Source organism: Acomys minous (assembly GCF_964271855.1).
Source record: "Acomys minous genome assembly, chromosome: 8".
Lineage (NCBI taxonomy): Eukaryota > Metazoa > Chordata > Mammalia > Rodentia > Muridae > Acomys > Acomys minous.
The window spans coordinates 80,105,807-80,130,669 of NC_140489.1; the positions used below are offsets into that span (position 1 = coordinate 80,105,807).

Sequence of the window (24,863 nt, forward strand, 5' to 3'; positions counted from 1 at the left end):
AAATGGATGTCTAGGTATAGACAGTTTTTAGAACCCCAAGTATATGTGACCCCAAAGTAACCTCTCCATGCCATTTTTTAGTTAAAATGCCCAGGGTTCAGAACACTGAAAGCCAGAGCAGAGAGCTACCAAGTTACTTATTAAGGTAAAATAAAGAAGTGGTATAAATAAAAGATGACCAAAGGAAAAGGAAGTGGGGAAGAAAGGAGCCAAAACATAAAATCTAGTTATAAAATAAGGAAAAAGTACATAAATAAACTCAATAGAAGTTGGACTACAGTGATGACTGAGTGGTTCAGAGCATTTGCTGCTATTCCAGAGGCTCCACTTGGGGTGACCTGCAACTCCAAGACCAGGGAATCTTGTGCCCTCTTCTGGCCTGCTTTAAGAACCTGCATCCCACTCCTGACACAGACACTTAAACACAATACAAACAGAAATAAATCTAGGGGCTGGAGAGAAGGCTGTGTGGTTAAGAGAATGTGCTGCTCTTGCAGAAGATCATGTTTCATTCTAATCATCCGTGTTAGATTGCTCACAACCACCTGCAAATCCATTGCAAGAGATCTGACACTGCTCCTTTCCTAAGGTACCTGCATTCGTGTGTGCATGTGTGTGTGTGTGTATGTGTGCATGTGTGTGTGTGTGTGTGTGTGTGTGTGTGTGCGCATGAGCGCACATGAGTACATGCATGTATGCCCATGGAGACCAGAAGAAGAGGGTGTCAGATCCCCTGTAGTGTGATCTCACCTTCTGAGCTGGGATCTGAACTTGGGTCCTGTGCAAAAGTAACAAGTGTCTTTAACCATTGAGCCATCTCCCACCCCCCCAGAGTCTAGATGAAAAAAAAAAAAAACAACAACAACAGGGAGAAGGGTTAAGACTGTAGAGCACTTTGTTGTCACACACAAAGCCCTGGGTTCAACCCACACCGCCATAAGTAAAAAGCATGTATGAAAATGGAAGGAAACTATTTAGGAGAAGAAAAGGTCCTAACAGGAGGGAAGAGGAGACAAGAGAGGGGTATGTATGAACAATGTGATCAAAGTAAAACTATACACATATGAAAATGCTATAACAAAACCCATTATTTTGTACAACTAACATATAGTAATCATAACAGTAATAGTACTGTTACTATTACTAAAAGAAAAAGTACAAACATAGAGATGAAAATGACAGCAGAACAGCCGTAGATTGGAGCTGGCTGTGCCCTGTTTCCTAGTAACCAGTTTTGTAATTTGTCATTAACTTTATGCAGTAACACAAGGTGGAGGAACGCTGCCAGAAGATGGTCTTCTAATAGGAAAGTGTTTTAGGACACCAAGCCTTGAGTGGAAGACAGCAGAAGTCAAGTTTCCTAGGCAGAAGACAGATGCCTCAGTGGTAGAGAAGGCTTGAAAGAGGACAGCGTATTCTCTCAAAGCCCGCAGCTCATGGAGAACGAGCTGTTTAAGAATGCTGTGCACGGCGTGGCTGTAAGTTGCAAGGTGTCTGAACAAGCTCATGAGCAGACTTCCTGGCTAACCTGCCCCTCTGCTTTGGTTTCAAAGAAAGTATTTGCACTGTATGCACATCGCTGGCATGACTCATCATTCCATTCCTCAATTCCATTTGATGTTAAATTACTAATTATAATAAATGACCACATCCGGTCACAGAGTAAATAAATCAATAAAATGTAATAGTAGATTGGGTGGTAAAGAGCGCCGCCCTAGCCTCATCATTCTAAGCCCCGCCCCCATTGAGCAATCCTGCACTTACTCCCTGTTACGAGTTCAAAGTGACCTCCGGGCCTCTGGTACACACTGTCCTTCGTGGCTCTGAACAGCACAGCCTCACTATGTATTGGCACAGTGCAGCAGTCCCCGGGCACTGCTGGAATGCAGTGCAAAGGGATCATTCATACTTTCAAGATCTTATATCATATGTGGTTCATTCGGTAACCCAGGCCCTCACACCGGAAAGTCACTGGATGTGGGTCTGAGGCGGGGCATGGTCTTGGCAGGAGACTCTCTGCATTGAAGAGTGACCTGGACAGCGCATCCCTGTGTTTATCACACTTTTCTTTCTTTTCTTTTTCTTTCTTTCTTTTAAAAATGTTTGAAAGGGGTTGTGGTTTGTTTGCTTATTTATTTGTTTCTTTCTTTCTTTCTTTCTTTCTTTTTTTTTTTTTTTTTGAGGCAGGGTTCCTCTGTGTAGTCCTGGCTGTCCTGAACTTCCTATGTAGACCAGGCTGATCTTGAACTCAGGGACCTGCCCGCCTCTGCTTCCAAGTTCTGGGATTAAAGACACATATCATCATTGACCAGCCCATACCACACTATTCTTTTTAAACATTTTTATTTATTATAATTTATTCATATTACATCGCGATTACTATCCCCTTGCTCATATCTTCCCACTCCCTTTTCATCCCTGTCCCCTCCCCTAGATCTCTGACAGGTGGCGCCCTCCTCCCTCGCTCTCTGACCACAGCCTATCAGGTCTCATCAGGATAGCCTGCTTCCCCTTCCTTTGTGTGCCCGCAAAGCCACTCCACCAAGGGTCAGAGTTCCTGTGAGAGGCAGTCCCTACGTCCTCCCCTGAGTCCTGCTCCCCCACAGAGAATGATCTGTCCATTGGCTACCTCTGAACTGGGGGGTCTAGGTTCTCGGCATGAATTGTCCTTTGTTGGTGCAACAGTTTGTACCACACTGTTCTTTAAGGGCATTTCTCCCTGCAGGGTGTCCTACCCCAAGTTTATACCATTTTTTACCCAGGATAAATTTTTTTTAGTATGTGCACAGCAATATCATTTGTTCCCACTTCTAATGACCTAACTCCTAATCCCCCAACTTATCATTGTCGTGTGTGTGACTGTCCCTCACTGGGTACACTTAATTATTTATGATCATTTGCTTAGTCACTATCCATTGTTTATAATAGCCACTTCTTTGTCTATGTAAAGACTTAAGTTCCAAATCTTTCCCACACAGAACAAAAGTCAACAGCCTTTCAAGACACCCCAGATTTCAAGCTGGGCTTGGCTTTGCCCCCACAGAACTGCTACTTTTGTATTTTTCACAAACAAAACTCAATCTAATTTACTGGACAGAGTGTTCCAGTGAGCTCACTCAGTCACTTGAGAAATCTACTGGACTTTCTTCAGAAGAAGGGAAGCCATTTTTCCCAAAGGACAAAGAAACAGTACCAACCAGGACTAGAAACCTCCCTTTCCACTTTTACCTCCTCACTACTGATGAGGACATGAACAAATGAACTCGTCACCACACAGTAAGTGTCAGCACCTTGTCTCAAGAGACGAAGCAGCTCCTTAGGCCACATTTGTCCTCATAGGCATGTAAGCTGACCACTGATGTTCAAGGTTAATCTTTTCCACACCATCATTTTCTCTAGCTACATGCCTTGCTACTTGGTGTACAACATACAAAGTAGTCGGTACATTTTCTGGCATTGGTTGCATCCCAGTGTGTGCTCCCTGCCGCTAACCTACCATGTAAGCTGTATTGTCTAGCATTGACAGTCTTTGTGAGACTTGGGAACTTTCCTCAGCATGGTTTCTTTGCCAGGTACAATTATGTACCAGGTTCAAAGGCTCATCTTCTGTTTATCAAAGCATGAGGTAAGAAGTTGGCTCTGGTTTTCTCATCTTTAGATATGTGTTTTTTTGTTTTTTGTTTTTTGTTTTTTTGTTTTTTACCTCCAGTTCCTCGCTTTAAGAATATTTCTATTAATAAGAACAAAAAATGCCTGGAAAGCTCCCCAAACAAAGTTACATGAAAAGGATTTCCCAAGCCAAGCTTTGGAAGAGATGGGTTCAGAGATGGATGAAAAGTTACACGAGATAGGAGATGTGTATGGTACCCAAAGTGTCTCCTTCCAGTGTTCTGTGAGGAGGAAACACATGATGGGCATCTGAGCCTTCCATCCTAAAGAAGGTGCTGCCATCAATCATCAAAGAGCATCCTTTTGTAATCCTATTCCTGCTAGGGAGACTGATTGACCTGATAACTTATGTCCTTCACTGTTAGGGTCTTGCAGTCAGAGGCATGCTTTATTAGAAAGGCTATCAGAGAAAGGGCTTTGTTGTGAGCTATTAAGTCATTATATAGCAATGCATCACTCTCTAAGCAAGGTCTTAAAGTTTACTGAGACTTAAAATTTCTTTGGACAATGCAAAGGCTATTCAAAATATAAGACATGTGCTCCTGTCTTTGAGAAATACTGACTGCATCTGGAAGGATTTGATTTTGAAAGAAAATGGCAGTGATTTCAGAGGAGGAGAATGCAACACTGTGTGCGAACTAATGTGATTTGTGATTTATGAGCTAATTAGAGGAAAAGTTGGGACTAGAACTTTTCTCTTCATATTTTGAGTTCAATGTAGTTTTTATTGCCCAAATTGTCTTCCTGGTGTGCAAAGACTTAATTCATCCCGAGACAAGTGTTTCATCAATTTCCACCTAGTTAAGAAATAAAATTAAAACATACAAAAATACCAGAATAAAATATTGATAATCTAGTACCCACTGCCTAGCTTAAGAAGAAAACTACTATATTACCTACTGCCTAGCTTAAGAAGTAAGATACAGCAGGCTGGAGAGCTGGCTCAGTGACTGAGTGCACACTGCTCTTTCAGAGCATCTGAGTTTGGATCCCAGCATTCATGTCAGTCATCCTGTTACTCTAGGTCCAGGAGATCTGATCCCTCTGAGCTCCATGGGTACCCATACTCACAGACACACAAACATGTAATTAAAATTAATGAAAAATTTAAAATGGAAGAAAAAAGATACAGGCACATTTAAAGTTTTTTACTATGTTTTTCCAAACCTTCTTGAGAGAACCAGTATCTTGAATTTGTTATTATTATTCTGATGATTATTTTAAAATTTGTTATATATAAGTAACATATACATAAATAACATGTATGTACTTTGTTGTACATAAATAACATTGTATTCTTTTGTATTTTAAACCCTTATAAATAGCCTTATACTGTAAGTTATTCTCTACCTTTTTCTACTTTGCCTTTTTGAGATTAAAGATATTGATGCATACATTTTAGTTCAACTTTGTTGCCCTATATTATAAGAATACACAGCTACATATTTCTCTATTTATTTTTCTTCTCATATTCCTTCTTCATAGATGTGTTGATTGGGTAAAACATTTTGTCATTTCATGAATATTTGCATTCTGTCATCTCAGACACACTCAGGACTCATGCTGGTCAAATTGACATGTTATATAAGATGCACATCCTAAAGTGTGCTGGGTGCTAGTGTTGTTCCTTTAATATATAGGTCTTTCTCATGCCATGTCTGTGCTCCGTAAAGCCCCTCATGCTGCTGACATGCTATAATCACATACTGATTGTTACAGTCTTTCCTGAAACTATCTGAACATCTGTATTAATAAGCCTTGAATTGTTCACTCTACCAAGCCTAAAAACACAATTTCAGAATAAAAACAAAAGATCAGAAAGATATGCAAGAAGAACAGTTATAAGGTTATTTATAACTGAGTGAAAATACATTTTAAATGTATCTAATTTCAAAGATGAAAAACAAAAAGGCTGCAAGTGCCCCACTTCAAATGTAGAATATTAGCAAATGAGGGAGATTAAGACTCAAGGGAGGACTATTTTACACCAACCATAACAGCTACTCAAATTCATGTTGAACATACATGGATACATGTCTCCCTTCAAGTCGTGTATCAAGTTAGACTGTTGTTTTCTCAAATTCTTAAGTTTAAATAAGAAAGCTTCCATTTTCACTTTTCTCTACACCTGAAAATATGCAGCTGGTCCTCGTGAGGTCCACAGGGTCAGGAGAGTCACTTCAGAAGAGCAGGGTCAGCATGTACCTGAGCCAGGTGACCGCTTGCATGATCTTGGTTCTTCCATGACCACCCACTCATCTTCCCACCGTCAGTTAATTACCTTGCCTGTCACCACATAGATCTCCTGGGTTTTGTTTAATTTTGGCTTATGTTTGTTGACAAATTATTTTTTTTAAATTTATTTTATTTTTTTATTAATTTACTCTTGTTACATCTCAATGGTTATCCCATCCCTTGTATCCTCCCATTCTTCCCTCCCTCCCATTTTCCCCTTATTCCCCTCCCCTATGACTGTTCCTGAGGGGGATTACCTCCTCCTGTATATGCTCATAGGGTATCAAGTCTCTTCTCGGTAAGCTGCTGTCCTTCCTCTGAGTGTCACCAGATCTCCCCCTCCAGGGGATATGGTCAAATGTGAGGCATGTGAGAAAGTCATCTCCCACTCTCCACTCAATTGTGGAGACTGTTCTGACCATTGGCTAGATCTGGGTAGGGGTTTAAAGTTTACCGCCTGCATTGTCTTTGGCTGGTGCCTTAGTTTGAGCAGAACCCCTGGGCCCAAATCTGCCTACCATAATGTTCTACTTGTAGGTTTCTAGGACCCTCTGGATCCTTCTACTTTGCTATTCTCCCATGCTTCTCTCATCCAGAGTCTCAATGGGATGTCCTCCCCTCTGTCCCAGTTTCCTGGTAAGTGAAGGCTTTCATGGGACATGCCCCTTGGGCTAATATGCAGATATAAGTGAGTACATGCCATTTGAGTCTTTCTTCTTCTGGCTTAACTCACTCATTATGATCATTTCTAGCTCATCCATTTGTCCACAAATTTCGGGAATTCCTTGTTTTTAATAGCTGAGTAGTATTCCATAGTGTATATGTACCACAGTTTCTTTATCCATTCTTCTACTGAGGGACACTTAGGCTGTTTCCATGATCTGGCTATTATGAATAAGGCTGCTATGAACATGGTTGAGCAAATTTTCTTGTTGTGTGCTGGAGCATCTTCAACCCTACATCTGACAAAGGTCTAATATCCAAAATATATAAAGAACTCAAGAAATTAAACACCAACAAACCAAATAACCCAATTGAGAAATGGGGCTTGGAACTAAACAGAGAATTCTCAACACAGGAATATCAAAGGGCTGAGAAACACTTAAAGAAATGCTCAACCTCCTTAGTCATCCGGGAAACACAAATCAAGACAACTCTGAGATTCCATCTTACACCCATCAGAATGGCTAAAATCAAAAATTAAAGTGACACCACATGCTGGCGAGGATGTGGAGAGAGAGGAACACTCCTTCATTGCTGGTGGGAATGCAAACTAGGACAAATTCTTAAGGACTTGCTGCCATGACCTAACGTTTCATGATCTCCTCGCTGCAACTTGTACTAACCATGCCACAATTCCTTTAGCCTATTAATATTGTCGAACAGAGAATGACAGGTACAAAAAAATACCAGATGCCTATCAGGAAGTGCGTCATAAATTTAATTTGTCTGGAAGCTCTTCTGCCTTCTCTGTCTTAGTCAGGGTTGCCACTGTTGTGATGAAACACTATGATGAAAAGCAACGTGCGGAGGAAGGTTTATTTCTCTTACACTTCCAGGTAACAGTCCATCACTGAGGGAAGTCAGGGCAGGACCTCAAACAGGGACAGAACCTGGAGGAGGGCCTGATGCAGAGACCATGGCTTGTTTCTCGTGGTTTGCTCAGCCTGATTTTTCATAGCACCTAGGACCATCAGCCCAGGGATGGCACCACACACAATGGGCTGGACTTCCCCCTTCAATCACGAATTAAGAAGATGCTCTATAATAAAGATGTCTAAAGCTGGATTTTATGGAAGCATTTTCTCAAATGGGGCTCCCTGCTCTCCAAAGACTCTAGCTTGTGTTGGGTTGACATAAAACTAGGCAGCACAGGGAGCATGCCAGTAGGCAGTGCTCTTCCAAGGCCTCTGCATCAGCTCCTGATTCCAGGTTCCTGCCCTGTTTGAATTCCTGCCCCAATTCTCCTCAGTGGTGGACAGTTACGTGGAGGTGTGAGCAAAATAAACCCTTCCCTGGACAGCTGGCTTTCGGCCATGATGTTTCATCACATTAGTAAAAAATCCTAAGAGAACAGCTTGTACCAGGATTGTGGGTTATTGCTATGACAAACCCGACTCTGTTTTTGGGAGGACTGTGGTGGCATTTGAATTCTGGGCTGGGAAGGCATTGAGTGCTCAGCACTCAGTGGGCTGTTCTCTAGGAGCCTGGAAGATAAGAACGTTGACAGCAGTGCAGATGGAGGCCTGGCTTGTGAAGTTCCAGAGGGAAGTGAAGGTTCTACCAGGTCATTTGTGTGAAGAATCTGAGGAGTCTGATCAGCTGGAGCTGAATATTATGCCTGTAATTAGCAATGATCTAAAACCACTAAAGTAAAACCTTTGGTGGGACAATGGACTGGTCAGACTGGTCAAACTGGTCAGTTGTGATTAAGAAGATACCAGAATCATTGAGGTAAAGTCTTCTGGGAAGTTTTCCCTCAGAGTCAGCACACCTGTGTTCCAGAGGTGGCAAAGGTTGTATCTTGTGCTGATGGCCCAGTTTCGTAATATAAGAGTCACCCATAGCTGGGTGGTGGTGGTGTACACCTTAAATCCCAGTACTAGGGAGGCAGAGGCAGGTGCATCTCTATGAGTTTGAAGCTAGCATTCTACAAATGCTAGAACAGCCATGGCTACACAAAGAAACCTGTCTTAAAAAATAAAACAACAAAAAGAGTCACCTACGAAGGGGTCATAGAGAGCAGCTGAGGCTTGGCACCTTGTGCCAGGGCTGGAGTTCACAAAGAAAGTGCACAAGAGGCTCCTGGTGAGAGTGCAGCCCAGCTGTAATAGAAGACTCTGACATTTTTAATTACTGATTGATGGAAAAGGGCCCAGCCCTTAATGGGTGGGACCAGTCTGAGCTAGTGGTCCTAGGCTCTATAAAAAAGCAGGCTGAGCAAGCCGTGGGGACCAAGCCAGGAAGCAGCGCTCTTCTGTGGCCTCCATGGCCTCTGGAGGTAATTTCTGCCTTGAGGTTTCTGAACTGTTCCTGACATGGCTTCTCTCAGTGCTAAAGTGTCTCCCGGATATATAAGCAAAATAAACCTTTCCCTCCCCACCTTGCTTTTGGCCATGATGTTTCATCACAGCAGAAAATGGAACAAAACAAAAACTCTTAAGATAGCAGTTAGGTATTATTCATACTTAATAGATAAAGTTAAGAATCATGTTAGATATCACACAGGTAAAATGCAGAGCTAGAATCTGAAGTTATGCTTTACTTATTCTCTGAGGGTCTTCATTCATCTCTATAATATTTTTAAAGAAAGTGAAATGATTCCTAGAAGAGTCTACTCTAGTATAGTTAAAATCAAGAGACGAATAAAAGGAAAAAATAAAGAGTCTGTGGGCCTTTGTATTTCTTTTGTGGTATGTAGTTTAGGTGTTCCTTCTGCAGTTGGGATTAAGTCTATACACAAATGAGCAAAAACAAAAATGCCGTTGTTACAGGATATTTTATTCATTGTAAATTCTGAATTTGTGAACTGGAAAAACCTGCTTCTTGTTGTGGTGTGGCTCAGCCATAGCACACACCTTTAAACCAAGAGCTTTTTGTAAATAAGAGCTAAATAAAATCTACCATAAGTCAAGAGGCAGAGCAAGCAATCAGTTGACAGAGAGTGAACATAAGAAAACACAGGAAGGAGGGTCATTGAGTAGAAGAACATTTGTAGGCATAATGTTATTGTGCACTGTGTAAAGATTCAGATGGTGACCTCTGTGTCCTCCTATATCTGGGTTCAATCTTTGTTCTGAGAATCTCCTGTTTATACTTTGCTCCCCAATTGTCCCCTGATATGTCAATAAAGCAACTTAACATTCATCACTGATCAGAGGACAGAATACGGCTGGACTTCCTGCCAGCCAGCAGAGAAGAAGAAAGAGAGAGAGGAAGGGAATTCAGCCATGAGTAGAGGCACAGGAGACATAAGGAAAGAGCAGCTGGAGTAGAGAAAGCCATAAAATGCATATATTACCTGGGGAAAGTACAAATATGAGAACCTTAATAACTACTCTGATTAATGAGTTGTTTTCAACAACCTGGCTAATATTATTAATAACACAGGCTTATAGCTATATAGAAAAATGTTTATGCACTACAATAATGCTCTGTTTAAACTGAGAGGGTTCTGGGTGTGCAGCAGTTATCCAGGAGAGGATTAAAATGGTATTGGGCTTCAGTCTTTTGTTTAAGTATTTGTTCTGCATTCTCTCTTGGCTTTTCTTGTTGACCGTGCTCTGCAGGGCATGATGGATCGGCGTGGGCTAGCTGTAGAACAAGGACGCTTGAGCACAGGAAACAGCAATTGGACTAAGTAGGTTGCATGCACACAAAAATGATATGAAGATATGTAGTGGGGGTGTCAGGAGAAGGGGAAGTGAGGAGGTAGGGGCAAATATGATCAAGATGCATTGCATAGATGCATGGAATGTCAAAGAATAAATAAAACCATCTTCTAAGAATTCTATGTTGGGGCAGTATAGGAGCTGGCACAACCCAGACAACTGCTGACCACTATACCCATCCCTGGCCCACTCTGCCTCCCCTAGCTCTGTAGAATAGAGATGTGAAATTCCTTTCCAGCTTTGATTTTATTCATACCCAAACAGACTAGAGTCTGCTAAGCATAAAGTCAGCAGGTCTCATTTGGGAGGACCAGGGACACTGTGTTCTATAAACATCTGTCATCGTTAAAACTAAAATATCCCAAGTCAGGAGCAGCCAGTGTTTAACTATTGCCTCATAGTTTCAATTTAGAATCACTGACAAGGAGCTTATTTTTTTTAAGTTGTCCTATTTAAAAGTTTTTAGGAAAATAAATATAAGCTAATAAGATATATGTCATATATATACATATATACGTATATATAATGTAACAAGAAATACCCAAACACATGAAGAAGAAATTAAGTCATCCACAATTTCAGTCATTCACTGAAAGGCACTAATGTGCAACAATCTCTCTCTCTCTTTTCTTTTGTTTGGAATAACATAGTGTCCTGTGTGTGATAACAAGACATCAAGTGAGCGTGCCCTTGTCGTTATACAACACTTTTCCAAGTGCATGTTAAAATGATTGCTTTAATCCAATTATTTGTGTTCAGGCTTCTTCCATATCAACAATTATTTTCATTTTCTTATTCTCTTGAGTCCTCCATTTTAGCTTTATGCTATCTCATGAATAAGATGGATTGTAAATAGAAAACATCTTATTTATCCCCTGACAACAAGACCTGTATGCTTCACTCATGGGACAACATTTTCTTCTCACTAGGAAAGTCCACTCCCACACTGGCCCAGCCTATGACGTTGACGTTCAACCACTTGTCCTATTACTCTCAGCTTCTGCTCACAGAACAGATTCGCATCCATCCACCTAGCACCTTTGAGGAGGGTAGGTTGTTATCAGGGCCATGGTGTTCCCATTTATCCACAACCTAACACAAAGACCAGTCTCCTTTTCACAGCCACGTGTCTACATCCTAGTCTAATCTTTCCCAGCTGCCTTTCTGGGTAGATGTTAATGTGTGCTCAGCAAAAGCTGTTCAAATCAGCTTTATGTCTTTGATGACAGAATCATCATGGTCCTATAATTTTGTAGTCCATACTTCAATCAGGGATAAAGATTGGTTTGCTTATTAACCAACCGCTTTGTACGACAATATTAAAGCCATCAGTTGTCAACATTGTACAACAATGGAGTTGAGAGGAATCAAGTGTACTTGAAGGGACCTCATTCATTTTCATGTGTCTTTGGGTTTACAGCTCTGGCTCTCCTCATCGCTGTCCCTCTGCCTGTGATGACTCCCCTGCCCCCGCCCCGCAGGCCTCCTCTCAAGGGACTTGTCACAACTGGATTCTCTTTCACTGGGTTCCTTCAGCTCACCACAATCATTGACGCCATGTCGAGTTATTCTAGTGACCAAAACTGTGGCCGGGATCATGGCTTTAGACAGAGTAGAACAGGACTCCTCTCTGGGAAGAATTTTGGAAATCCTGGGGAGAAACCAATTAAAAAGAAGTGGAATCTTGATGAGCTGCCCAAATTTGAAAAGGATTTTTTTTTTTAAAAATCAGGAACACTCTGATTTGGCAAGGCTCACTACACAAGAAGTAGACACATACAGAAGAAGCAAGGAATTACAATTAAATTGTGCAAAACCACTTCTAAATTTTTATGAAGCAAAATTCCCTGCAAATGTTATGGATGTTATTTCAAGGCAGCACTTCACTGAACACTCTGCCTTTCAAGCTCGTGGCTGGCCAGTTACTCTAAGTGGATTGGATTTGGTTGGAGTAGCTCAGACTGGATCTAAGAAAACACTATCTTATTTGTTGCCTGCCATTGTCCACACAAACCATCAGCCATTCCTAGAGAGAGGTGATGGACCTATTTGCTTGGTGCTGGCACCAACTCGAGCCCTGGCGCAGTAGGTGCAATAGGTCACTTCTGAATACTGTAGAGCTTGTTGCTTGAAGTTTACTTGCATCCATGGTGGTACTCCTAAGGGACCACACATTCGTGATTTGGAAAGAGGTGTGGGAATCTGTATTGCAACACCTGGATTGGCTTTTTAGAGCGTGAGAAAACCAATCTGAGAAGAGCAACTCACCTTGTCCCTGATGAGGCTGACAGAATGCTTGATATGGGATTTGAACCCCAAATAAGGAAAATCATGAATCAGATAAGACCTGATAGGCAAACCCTAATGTGGAATACAACTTGGACAGAAGAAGTAAGACAGCTTGCTGAAGATTTCTTGAGAGACTATACTCATATCAACATTGGTGCACTACACCTGAGGGCAAGCTATTAACATTCTTCAGATTGTGGATGTGTGGCATAGAAAAGGCTGGAAAATGCATTCCTCTTATGGAAGAGATAATGAGTGAGAAGGAGAATAAAACCTTGTTTTTACTGAAGCCAAAAGAAGATGTGATGCACTTACCAGAAAAATGAGGACAGACGGGTGCCCTGCCATGGGCATCCATGGTGAGGAGAGTCAGCAGGAACATGGCTGGATTCTAACTGAATTCAAACACAGAAAAGCTCCTATTCTGATTGCCACCCATCGATGCGGCCTCCAGAGGGCTAGATGTGGAAGATGTGAAATCTGTCATCAATTATGACCACCTTAACTCCTCAGGGGATTATATTCATCGAATTGGAAGAACTGCTCACAGTACCAAAATAGGAAGAGCATGTGATTTACTCCTAATAACATAAAGCAAGTGAGCCACCCTATCTCTGTGCTTCAGGATGCTAACCAAGCAATTAATCCCAAGTTGCTTCAGTTGGTCGAAGACAGAGGTTCAGGTCATTCCAGGAGTAGAGGAGGCATGAATTGTGATTGTTGTGACAGATATTCTGTGAGCAAAGGGGATGGATTTAATACCTTTAGAGACAGGGAAAACCATGATAGAGGAGACCCTAGTCTGCTTAAGAGAGATTTGGGGCCTAAAACTCAGAATGGTGTTTACAGTGCTGCAAATTAAACCAATGGGGGCGTTGGAAGTAATTTTGTATCTGCTGATATACAGACCAGTTTTAGGACTGATAATGAATCAGGGACTTAGGAGAACAGTTATGCTAGCACTCAGCAATATGGAAGTAATGTCACAAATACACACAATGGTATGAACCAACAGGTATATGCATATCCTGCTGCCAAAGCTGCTGTGCCTGTGACTGGCTATCCACACAGGGTACTCTCAATAAGACGTCAGAAGTATATGTAAATGTCTCTTTTTCATAGCTGCTCTTTATATTGTGTGTTATTATACAAGATAGTTATTTAAGAAACACGAGAGATAACAGAAATGGCTGCAGTGCAACAGTAATTTCAGTGCATATATATATATTACTATTTAACTTAGATATTTCTCTATATCCTTGAAACAACTTTTAGGTTTTGTGGGTTTTTTTTTTTTGTATTAGAAAATGCACACAATTTTCACAAAAGTACAGTGATTTCAAATACAATAAATGAAGGCACTGTGTGGTCTTCCAATAAAATATATTTGCACACTGAAAAAAAAAAGAGTACTCAAAGGTTAAAATTTCAATTTGATTAGATTGAGAGATGTTTGGAAGACTAGTGAGGCACAGCAGAGAGTGAGCCTGTGAGGTCTCTTACATTGGTTAGACCATGAGGGCCCTAATATAGTGAGTCATTTAATCCACTCATGGGGTAAAAATCTAAGCAGGCTGTGTAATGGAGGTGATGAAACTGTAGAAGGTGGGGCCCACCTGTCCTAGGGTGGCATCTGACCCTGGCTTTTTCCCAACATGCCCATGCTTTGCTCCATGCCTGCCAGCAGGTGAGCTGATCCACCATCCCTCCTACCATGGTGGACAGGAACCCCTTCAACCCAGAGCAAAAGAAATCACGTCGCTCTACTTTCTACAGATGTTTGGTCACAGCAGTGAGAAAGTCGAGGAGTCAGTAACTGTGTATAATAAACACTTCTCTGCTCCCACGAAAACTTGAGTGTCCAGCGTACCTGTGTCCAGCATGGCTGTGTCCAGTGTACCTGTGTCCAGCATATCTGTGTCCAGCGTGCCTGTGTCCAGCGTGCCTGTGTCCAGCGTACCTGTGTCCAGCGTGCCTGTGTCCAGCGTGCCTGTGTCCAGCGTGCCTGTGTCCAGCGTACCTGTGTCCAGCATGCCTGTGTCCAGTGTACCTGTGTCCAGCATATCTGTGTCCAGCGTGCCTGTGTCCAGCGTGCCTGTGTCCAGCGTACCTGTGTCCAGCATGCCTGTGTCCAGTGTACCTGTGTCCAGCATATCTGTGTCCAGCGTGCCTGTGTCCAGCGTGCCTGTGTCCAGCGTGCCTGTGTCCAGCGTGCCTGTGTCCAGCGTGCCTGTGTCCAGCGTGCCTGTGTCCAGCGTGCCTGTGTCCAGCATATCTGTGTCCAGCGTGCCTGTGTCCAGCGTACCTGTGTCCAGCGTACCTGTGTCCAGCGTACCTGTGTCCAGCGTACCTGTGTCCAGCGTGCCTGTGTCCAGCGTGCCTGTGTCCAGCGTGCCTGTGTCCAGCGTACCTGTGTCCAGCGTACCTGTGTCCAGCGTACCTGTGTCCAGCGTACCTGTGTCCAGCATGCCTGTGTCCAGCGTGCCTGTGTCCAGCGTGCCTGTGTCCAGCGTACCTGTGTCCAGCGTGCCTGTGTCCAGCGTACCTGTGTCCAGCGTACCTGTCCAGGCACTTCATCAGCAATCATTACCCTTCTTCCTTTACCACATAGTAACCTGAAGCTCTTAAACCAGCTTCTACCCTAGCCTTGGCAGAAGGGTTCTATTACAGGCATATACCTATTTTGGAACAATTTTAAATATGGCTACAACTTTGTGTGATTCAGAATCAGCAGGATTAGTGAGATGCCTGCAGCTTTCACTGATACTAGAAAGAAACGTTGCAATTTTCAATCTGTCTTGGTTTGCTAGGAAATCATTGGCAATATAGGTTTGCATGTCCAGATGAATTCAACATGTTATTTCCCATAGCCACTAACTGAACTACCATTTTTTAAATACAGACACTTGTTAACATTAATAGGACTAATGTAGTAGATACAAAGATTCCGGCCAGTCAGAAAAAGTAAGAGATCTGAGTGTAGGACAAGTCATGTTTGCTCTGGAGAGCTTAAAACCATACATTTTTGTCTATGTCCCACAAGTTTAGTGCACCCTGAAAAAAAGGATTGAATTCCATGATTCTCCATGATTTTCAACTCTTCCCCACCCAGCTTTTTCTCGTCTTCTTTTTCCTACTGACAAATGAATCTAAGGCCTTGCCACCAGGGAAATACTGTACCACTGAACCATTCTCCCAGCCATGGCCTACAGAATTCCTAGGGAAACTGTAGACGGTTGAGTTTTATAGTTACATACTAACATTTTTCCTAGGATACAATGCACAATACTTTTTAAAGTAATGACTAGGACAAGGAAAGCTGCTAAAGTTGCTAGGAAAAGGCTCGGGGCATGATACAGAGGGTTGAATTCAAGAAGCACAGAAGATGTATGAATCCTAATCATGATCAAAAACTAATAGCAAAGGCAGGACAACTGCAAATTTTTAAATTACCTTTGTTGAATATTTTTTTTAATCCTAAATGAAGCTTCATTATAAAAAGTACGGTTGCACTTGCAGGGTCAGAGGTTAACATAGAGTTTCTTCTACCACTCTCCACTTTTAAATTTTTATTTATTATCTAATGTGTATACAAGTATAGATACATGTATGCCATGGTATTTGGAGATCAAAGGACAACTTTAAGAGTCAGTTTTCTCCTTCCAACCTGGGTTTTAGAGAGGAACCTCAGTTTGCATTGGAAACCAGTCCACTTCCTGGTTCACAGCCCCTCCACTTTTGTTTTTGACACAAGGTCTCTCTGAACTTGGAACTCACTGATGGGCTGGATAGGCTGGCCTGGAGGCTCCTGCCATCCTTCTACCTTTATACGGTTGGAATTACCCAGGGTGCACTGCCACACCTAGCTTTTTACGGAGGTGCTTGGGATCCAAACTCAGGTCCTCAATCTTTCAGAGCAAGCACTTTATCCAGAAGGCACTTCCCCCAACGTGCTATTACTTAACTTAAAACCTTGCCCAAAAGAAAAGCCAAATGCAGTAGATGTGCACACACTGTAGCCAGTTCGTTGAAAATGCAAGCTGTAAGCACACAGCTTTGCTAACTCTGAATGTCAGCTGTGGAGTTAAACTAGCCCCACACCTTCTTTTACTACCTGGTGGTTTATGTTGCTTTCTGCCCTGAAAATACATTTGGCAGCGCTGGCATTCTGTTTCTAAAACAATGTAATGTTAATGAGAATCGGTGGGTGAAAAGGGAACTCATCTAACGTGGCGAGAGTGGACCTGCCAGTGCTGTAGCTCCTAACGTGCTGCCACTGCGGCTGTGCTGGCATGTTTTGACAGTTCATAGCAATTATCTACTCAGGAGCCACCACACTTCTATCAACAGCGTTTGTAAAACTACTTTCAGTAACGCCACAATCTATGAATTGCTCCGAAGCCCTGAAATAGTGGAGGAGGGAGCTGAAGGGAAAGGTTGGGGATATGGTCAGCCAAAGTCACAGCTGGCACCAGGTTCACACTTAGAGCCCCTTCTTCCTCATTTAAAAGAGCAGAGGGGAAAGCCCTTCCAAAGCCAACATCGAAGTTATTGTGCTTAGTCTTCCTTAACACGAACTATGATTTGCTTGACAGGATATCTATTTTACTGTCTCTGAGTGACTGTTTACATGTGTTCCCATCTTCTGTCCTTTAATAATTTTTCTTAGGGATGGAGATATTGTTCAGTAGTCGAAGGCATTGGCTGCTCTTCTAGAGGACTTGGGTTTGATTCTCAACACTTACATGGAGGATTACAATCTTCTGTAACTCCAGTTCCAGGAGATACAGTGGCCTCTTCCGGCCTCTACAGGCAGCAGGCACACATGTGGTACATTGACATACATTTACATAAGGCACTCATACACATACAGAAATAAATAATAATGATAATAATAATAATTTGATTTTTGACATAAAGGTGCACTTTAATGCTATTCTTATAGTAAGAGTACCACCGAGAGCCTTGGGAAATTTAAACCGAAACAGTAGCCAGTAGTTTTTCTGAAGAATGGTCTTTTATATTCATCTTCATAGTTCCCACATCCCTGACGATGCCTTCTGTGCCAACCTGTGTCCTAATACTAAAAACAAAGGGTGGGGGTATTTTGGCTCACAGTTCTGGAGTTCTAATCCAAGGTCAGGAAGGCCCATTGCTTTGGTCCTCTGATGAGAAGTAGAAAGGAGATGACAGACAAAACTGCTCACCTTGTGGTCGGGAAGCAAGAGAGACGGAGGAAGCAGCCTGGGTTCCACAGTCCCGGAAGAGGATTCTCTGAATGACCTAAGGATCTCCCACTGTGCCTCACTTTCCAAAAGTCCCACCATCTCCTAATAGCTCCCAAGGACCGGGACTTTAGTGCATCAGCCTTTGAAACACATTCAGTATTGCAACATTAGCTCCTTCCTGTCTCATGCCCAGTGCCCCTACTTTGGCCTGCCCACTTGACCAATACCCCATTGGACTCCAAAGTCATTCACATCCAATCAATCCAACTGAGACATGACTGTAGTTTCCCAAGAATTGGAGGATTACAAGAAGTTCCCTGGATATTGTTCCATCTCCATTAATAGTTCATCTACTTAATAACATTTGACTGTCCACTTTATATCTCCTTATGCCTATATAAATCTATAACTTATGCATCTGTGCTTACCCACAATGCACTTATCACACTCATGTGCTCATTTAGGTTGAACATCTCTCCCACGATGTGAATAGCCCCTTTGAAATTGCTTTCTTTCCATTGATGATGTGATGATATTAAAGGGTAGACTTAAAAAGTGCTTACGGCCCTGATGAATGGAACTGTGTTGATGTTTAGGGTGATGTTTTCATGGAAGGGGCTCCTAATAGAGTGGGTTCACTCCTTATTCTGCTCGTCTCCCTCCTCCTTGTCTTGCCTGCTGTGCTAGGATGATGCAGCATGTGGCCCTTCAGTGTTAGACTCCTGAGCCTTCAGAACTGTAAAGAATACATTCGTTTTCTTTGTAGACAACCAATGTTTGTTTCAAACAGTGTCTTGTGAGTAGTCCAAGCCTGCTTCTACCTCACAAGTGCTAATTGCAGCTGTGTGACACCATGCCTAATGTTATGTGGTGTTGGAGATCAAACCCAGGGCTTTGTGCATGCTAGGCAAACACTCTACCAACTAAGCTACAAACTCAGCCCCTTTAAACTATGAACATTGTGCTAGAGGAGCATAGACCAGACTGAGATAGGCACTGAACCTGGGCCATGCACTGATCCCTCAAAATAGCTCATTAGAACTTCAGAAACCTTTGTAAGGATTTCCTTACTTATGAGGCGATGTGCATCTTCCCAGAGTTTCTGCGCATTAATCTTCTCTCTTTTATTCCCCCATTGGGTAAAGCATTTGAAGACAGTGATCATATTTCTTTCAAGTTATGTTTTTACTAAGCGAGATATCTCAATATCCATACCAATTTTAACATGGTGGAACTATGAATTCTATTATTTTATCTGAATGTAATCTAATTCCTAAAATGGAGTGCCAGAGAAGCCAAGAATCATCCTTCAGATCATGTCAAAGTTGCGCATGAGATAAAAAGAGAAATTCTCCTCAATTTCTATCACTATGATGAAATAGCATGATGATAAATATGCTGAGGAAATATGATGAAGCACCATGATCAAAGTAATGTGGGAAAGAAAGGGTTTATTTTATTCATAGGACTGTATAGCAGGTCAGCATTAAAAGACGTGAGGCCAACATAGAACCTGGAGTCAGGAACTGATGCAGAGGCCACGGAGGAGTGCTGCTTACTGGCTTGTTCAGCCTGCTTTCTTATATAACCAGAACTGCCATCCCAGAGGTGGCCCCACCCGCGATGCACTGGGTACTCCCCACATCAATCACTAATTAGGAAAATGCCTTACAGCTGGATCTTATGGAGGTCTTTTCTCAACAGAAGCTCCCTCCTCTCTGTTAGCCTTCTGAGTCCAGTTGACATAAAACTAGCCAGCACAGCAAGGAATCTGCTCCACCAGTCAATTCAGCCTCAGAACACTCTGTTATCATCTGTGATGTTACATAATGAACATTATAATAATTACTTGTTGAATGTTAGGCATTGTCCAATATGACAAAAAAAATACTTCTGTGACAATATGTCAAATGACTCCCCCACTTCACCCTACAACCAACACCTCAAGGATGGGGCCAAACCATCTGCAGTATCTGCTACCTCTTTCATGTTCCAGAAATAACTTGGTGTCGCAATGGTAAGGGGTAGAACTGCGAGGAACTCAGTCTAGCTTTACTCAGATGCCAATTCTGAGCTTCCCTCCAAGACCTACCTTCCTTCCCACGAACAGTCCAAACACTGTTGGCTTCTCAGAGTTGGTGAATGTTTCCACTTTCTCCTAACGCACCCGATAAGGGGTTTCTAAGAGTCACTAACAAAAGCAGGAGGTAGCGACGGAAAGGGCTAGGTAGACCTACCTCCACCTGAACGTCTGCTCATCTCCCCTCTCCTACCACCATTCATATCACCTCAGTGACACTTGACACGTGCCATGCCGCCTATTTCTGACTTCCTACTATCCTGAACATAGCTGCACTAGCAGAGCACCATTTAGCAGTGAAGCCAAGATTCCATTTGAGCTGTCTGAGTACACATTTTGGCACCATCACCATTTATCTTTTGGACCCATTGCATTCTTTTTGTTGTTGTTTTGTTTTTGTTTTTTTGAGACAGAGTTTCTCTGTGTAGTCTTGGCTGTTCTGGACTCAGTTTGTAGACCAGGCTGGCCTTGAACTCACAGTGATCAACCTGCCTCTGCCTCCCAAGTGCTGGGATTAAAGGTATGTGCAGCCACATGCGGCTGCCCATTGCATTCTTTATCTGGTGTCTCACACTGGTGAGGATGCCCTCATGGGTTTTTAGCATCTTTCTTTATTGTTACTTTTATCAGTACTAATTATATAAATCCACCTGCAGTTATTTTCATTCTTTCCCCCCTTTTTAATTATTCCTGTGTATAGTCCCTCAGGGAAGCTGACTTTCAGATTTCAGGTTTGTTTTTTTTTTAAACATTCTTTACTAGTTTTACCTTTCTTTTAATTATACACATTGCAAGTCAATAAGAAAAACTTTTAGTGGCTGGCAAGGAAAAAAAAAAAAAAGGAATGCCACAGAGGCATCAGGAGAAAGGAAAACAATTAATATTATAGAGTATTTTAGTTAGGTTTTATTGCTGTCAAGAGACACCATGACCACAGCAACTCTTATGAAGGAGAACATTTAACTGGGGCTGGCGGACAGGTTCAGAGTGTTTGTCGTGGTGTGAAGTATGACGACATGCAGGCAGACAAGATGCTGGAGAGATAACGTGAGTTCTACATCTGGATCACCAGGCAGCAGGAGAAGAGAGTGAGATTGGGCCCCGCTTGAGCTTCTGAGAACTCAAAGCCCATCGTCTGTGACACACTTCCTCAACAAACCTTCTCCGGCAAAGCCACACCTCCAATGATGCCACGCCCTATGAGTTTATGGGGAGCATTTTCATTCAGACCACCATACAGAGAAATGAGGTAGCAAACAAAACTACTGCCCTTAACTTTCAGGGATCCCAGGAATAAACTATGGGATCACTCCATTTTTTTTCATCTTTGCTCACTTCCAGTTAGGCACCCAGTCCCACCAGAATCTCCCATGGGGCTCAGCAGTGGCATCCACTTTCATAAGTCAGATGACATCTTCTGCTCATCATCTTGCTTTCCCTCCACAGCAGTACTCAACATTGATGACAACTTCTTGACATTTCCCCCTGTTCCCACAGCTTCCATATCACTGCCACCTACTATGTTAGTTATGCAGCTTTGCTTTTCCCATTCTTCTGGCTTCCTCTCCTCAGACATCTCTGTCTTGTCCTCCTCTTTCTGAGACATTGAATTTCCCTAAGGTTTTGTCTCAGAACCTCTCCTCTTCCCTCTTCCCCTTTCCTCAGTTGAAACTCTCATACTACAATATCAGTCATATTGAAACTTCAAAAATCATCTGGACATTGAAGCCTCTAGCTTGTATCTTAAGTTTGAGCTTTCCCAGTGAGCTCTGGATGCATTCCCACAGCTCCTCAGCTGTGCATGCTACTCTTTTTGCTTCTGTAATAAAACACCATGACCAAAGCAACTTATAGAAGAAAGAGCTTATTTGGCCTTATTGTGCCAGAGGGATAAAAGTCTATTATGTGGAAGGCATAGCAACAAGTAGCAGGCACAGAGGCCGGAACAGGAAGCTGGGAGTTCACACTCTCAATTACAAGCATAAAGCAGATAGAATAAACTGAAAGTAGGATGAGACTTTATGCTCTCAAAGGCCATCCCTAGTGACGTACTTCCTCCATCAGGGTGACACCTCCTACTCTCCAAAAGCCCAAGGTGGGGGTTCTCATGCAAATCACACCACACTACCTAATATTTCACTTTGGTGCCTCAAATTCAACATCTCTAAGAACAAACTCAGGTTCTTTCCTCCAGTGTCTGTCCTTTTTATAATTTCCTACTTCAATTACAGACATAAACAATCATCTACTTACACAAGTCCAAGCCTAAGAAATCTTCTGTGATACCTACTCTCCATGGCCAGTTGACCAGCAACATCCAAAGTCTTTCTAGTCTTCTGTCTTCCTACATCTCTACTTCCCTTGCTTTGTCCAACCTACCATAGGATCTTATTCTGCTGAAAAATATTACAAGTGCTTATTTGCGTGTTTCCAAAAACTTGTCCATATTTTGCTATCAAAATGAGTAAATTGCTTACACGTGAAACACACACACACACACACACACACACACACACACACACACACACACACAGCACCACTACCACCACCACATTACTGCCTTTAGGCTAAAGCTAAATATCATGGCTCAATGTATTCAGGTGGGATAGAAAGACAAGGAAAATTACTGGGGCATGGGAGGGAGCAGAGTCCACTATTCTGGGCTCTGGTTGAAGCTGATGAAAACAGGTACTAGGAACTAGCAGGTAGTACTGTGACACACAGGAACTCAATTGTCCTTAGCTAGAAACCAGCATGACCTGGTTCTGCCCTGGCCAGAGGTTAGAAACTCCAGGTGCAGACTCTAGTTCCTGCTCTGGCTCTTGTCATCATCTTCCTTTGCAACACCTGAACACTACTGCCCAGAAGCTATATGAGAGGACCTGGCCAGAACCAAGAGGTAGCTGCGCACCCGATGGGTGGGCTGATTGGAGTGAATACCTCATCTTTCCATTCCTCATCCCAGTGTTTGTCATAACTCCTATAGAAAGTCCTTAATGTAACAGCTAGTACCCCAGTCCTGGGACCTGCCCCTACTATAGAGGAACATTACCTCTTTCTTTCTTTGAAGCTCCTACTGGTAACACTATAATAAAACTCCCTTTTAAACTCACCATGGTGTCATCCACAAAATTATTTCTTCAAGTTCAAGAGACAAAAGACCAGGAGGTCACTGGACCTGGGTGGCTTTGGTGGCAGTTTATATTTGGTTCCTAGTCTCTGCAATATTGCCCACCTGAGGCTAGAAAGTTTCTCTCATTCTCCAGTACTCATCTGTGTTCCCCTTTCCAATTCAAAGACCCAGAACGGCTTAAAATCAAGGATCAAAGCCAAATTAACATTGTTGTGAAGACTGCCAACATAGAGACAATATCTCTTTAATATAGAAATACTTTCAAATAAGGATGCTATTATAGCAATAAGTCAGGCATAAGGACTGAATGCATATGACCTTGGGCAGGTTCTCACTCCTCTCCAGATACTTTCTGAGAACATCACAAACATGATGATTAACTTTGTGACTAATGAATGTGTTCTGACTGCCTCCATCCCTGGGACTTACACTGTTAACCGGGAAGGCATCCTACCTACCTGCATCTCTGTGACCTACACTGTTAACAGGGAAGGAAGGCATCCTACCTGCCTCCATCCCTGTGACCTACACTGTTAAGAGGGAAGGCATCCTACCTGCCTGTATCCCTGTGACCTACACTGTCAGCAGGAAGGCATCTTACCTATCTTCATCCCCATGAACTTAGACTTTTACCTTATGAACAGTAATCTTGTCAGGTGCCTCTGAGGAACTACACTGTAATTTCATTTAAATTCCTTAGCAACCATTTGACAATAATAACCAGAAATCACCTGAAATCCTACACATGACTATTGCAAAGACAATGGAGTGTGATCTCTTCTCCCTTGAGAAGCCTATACACACACGTGGGTGTGTCTTATTCTTTCCCTGAGTGCCTCTGTTGACCCGTGTGCTTAAGAACTATGCTAAATATGTCTTCTAAGAAACTCCAACTCCGTCTCGTATTGACTTGATCTGGAATTCTTTGCTCAAGTGAAGCCAAGGATCTGGCTTACCCGAGTGGAGATCTATGAAAAGAATTCAATGGGCAGCTGGCGACAGGCAGGTCAGGGTCCTGTCACCATTGGTGGGATGATTTCATCTCTGGTCTTTTCCGCCACCTGCCTCTTTGACCTCACCGCGCTAGCCACAGTGGCCTTTCTCCCAGTTCCCAGCTAGGGAAGCACCTCTCCCCTTTAGCCCTTTGCACCTATAACCCCCATGCTCGCCTCCTAAATGCCCCTCATCCAGCAATCGTGGATCAGCAGGCAGCTCATGTTAGGTCTCTGTTCAGGGTTCTCCTCCCAGGACTTTTTACCACACCCAGTCTACCAAGCTTCCTTTATCACATGCACTCCCAGAAAATGTTATACTTTTCCATCTGAGAACTCCAACTTGTGGTTTTCATCCACATAATATGACTGCGTGGTTAGCATACATCTCTCTTACTGCATATGACTTTGAATGGTTCTAACCATTGTTTCCTCCTGTCTGGGCCAGTGTCTGTCTCATGGTGGAATGCTGAGAATACTTGTGGGAAGAGTAAATGTGTCAGTACTTATTTTATCCCCTTCTAATCATCTCTGCCCTTTGCTGGACACTAGCTGTAAATCTGCTTTATATACTGTTTTCTCTCCACTCAGAACTTTTTTTTTAATGTAACTTTTCATTTGAAACACCTGGAGCACGGTTTGGCTTGAACCCAACTGCTTTCCCAACATGTTCTCAACACATCTGCTTTCGCCGGGGGCTTCATCTGAAAGGCAGACTCCTGGATCCTCTGCTGAGCTAAAGAATCCACACACCTCTGCGTCAGGCCAAGAATTTTGTTTGTTTGTTTGTTTTTTGCTTTTAACAACTACCATCCCATCTTCCTGTAGACATGGAGCTTGAGACCA

The 24,863-nt window shown here is 42.6% G+C and overlaps 1 pseudogene across 1 annotated transcript; it reads left to right on the forward strand.

Annotated features, from left to right (window-relative positions):
• Positions 1 to 12,150: 12,150 nt before the first annotated feature.
• Positions 12,151 to 13,612, forward strand: LOC311603150 (putative ATP-dependent RNA helicase DDX5; annotated as a pseudogene). Its single transcript has one exon. The product of its transcript is annotated as a putative ATP-dependent RNA helicase DDX5 (transcript).
• The last annotated feature ends 11,251 nt before the right edge of the window (positions 13,613 to 24,863 follow it).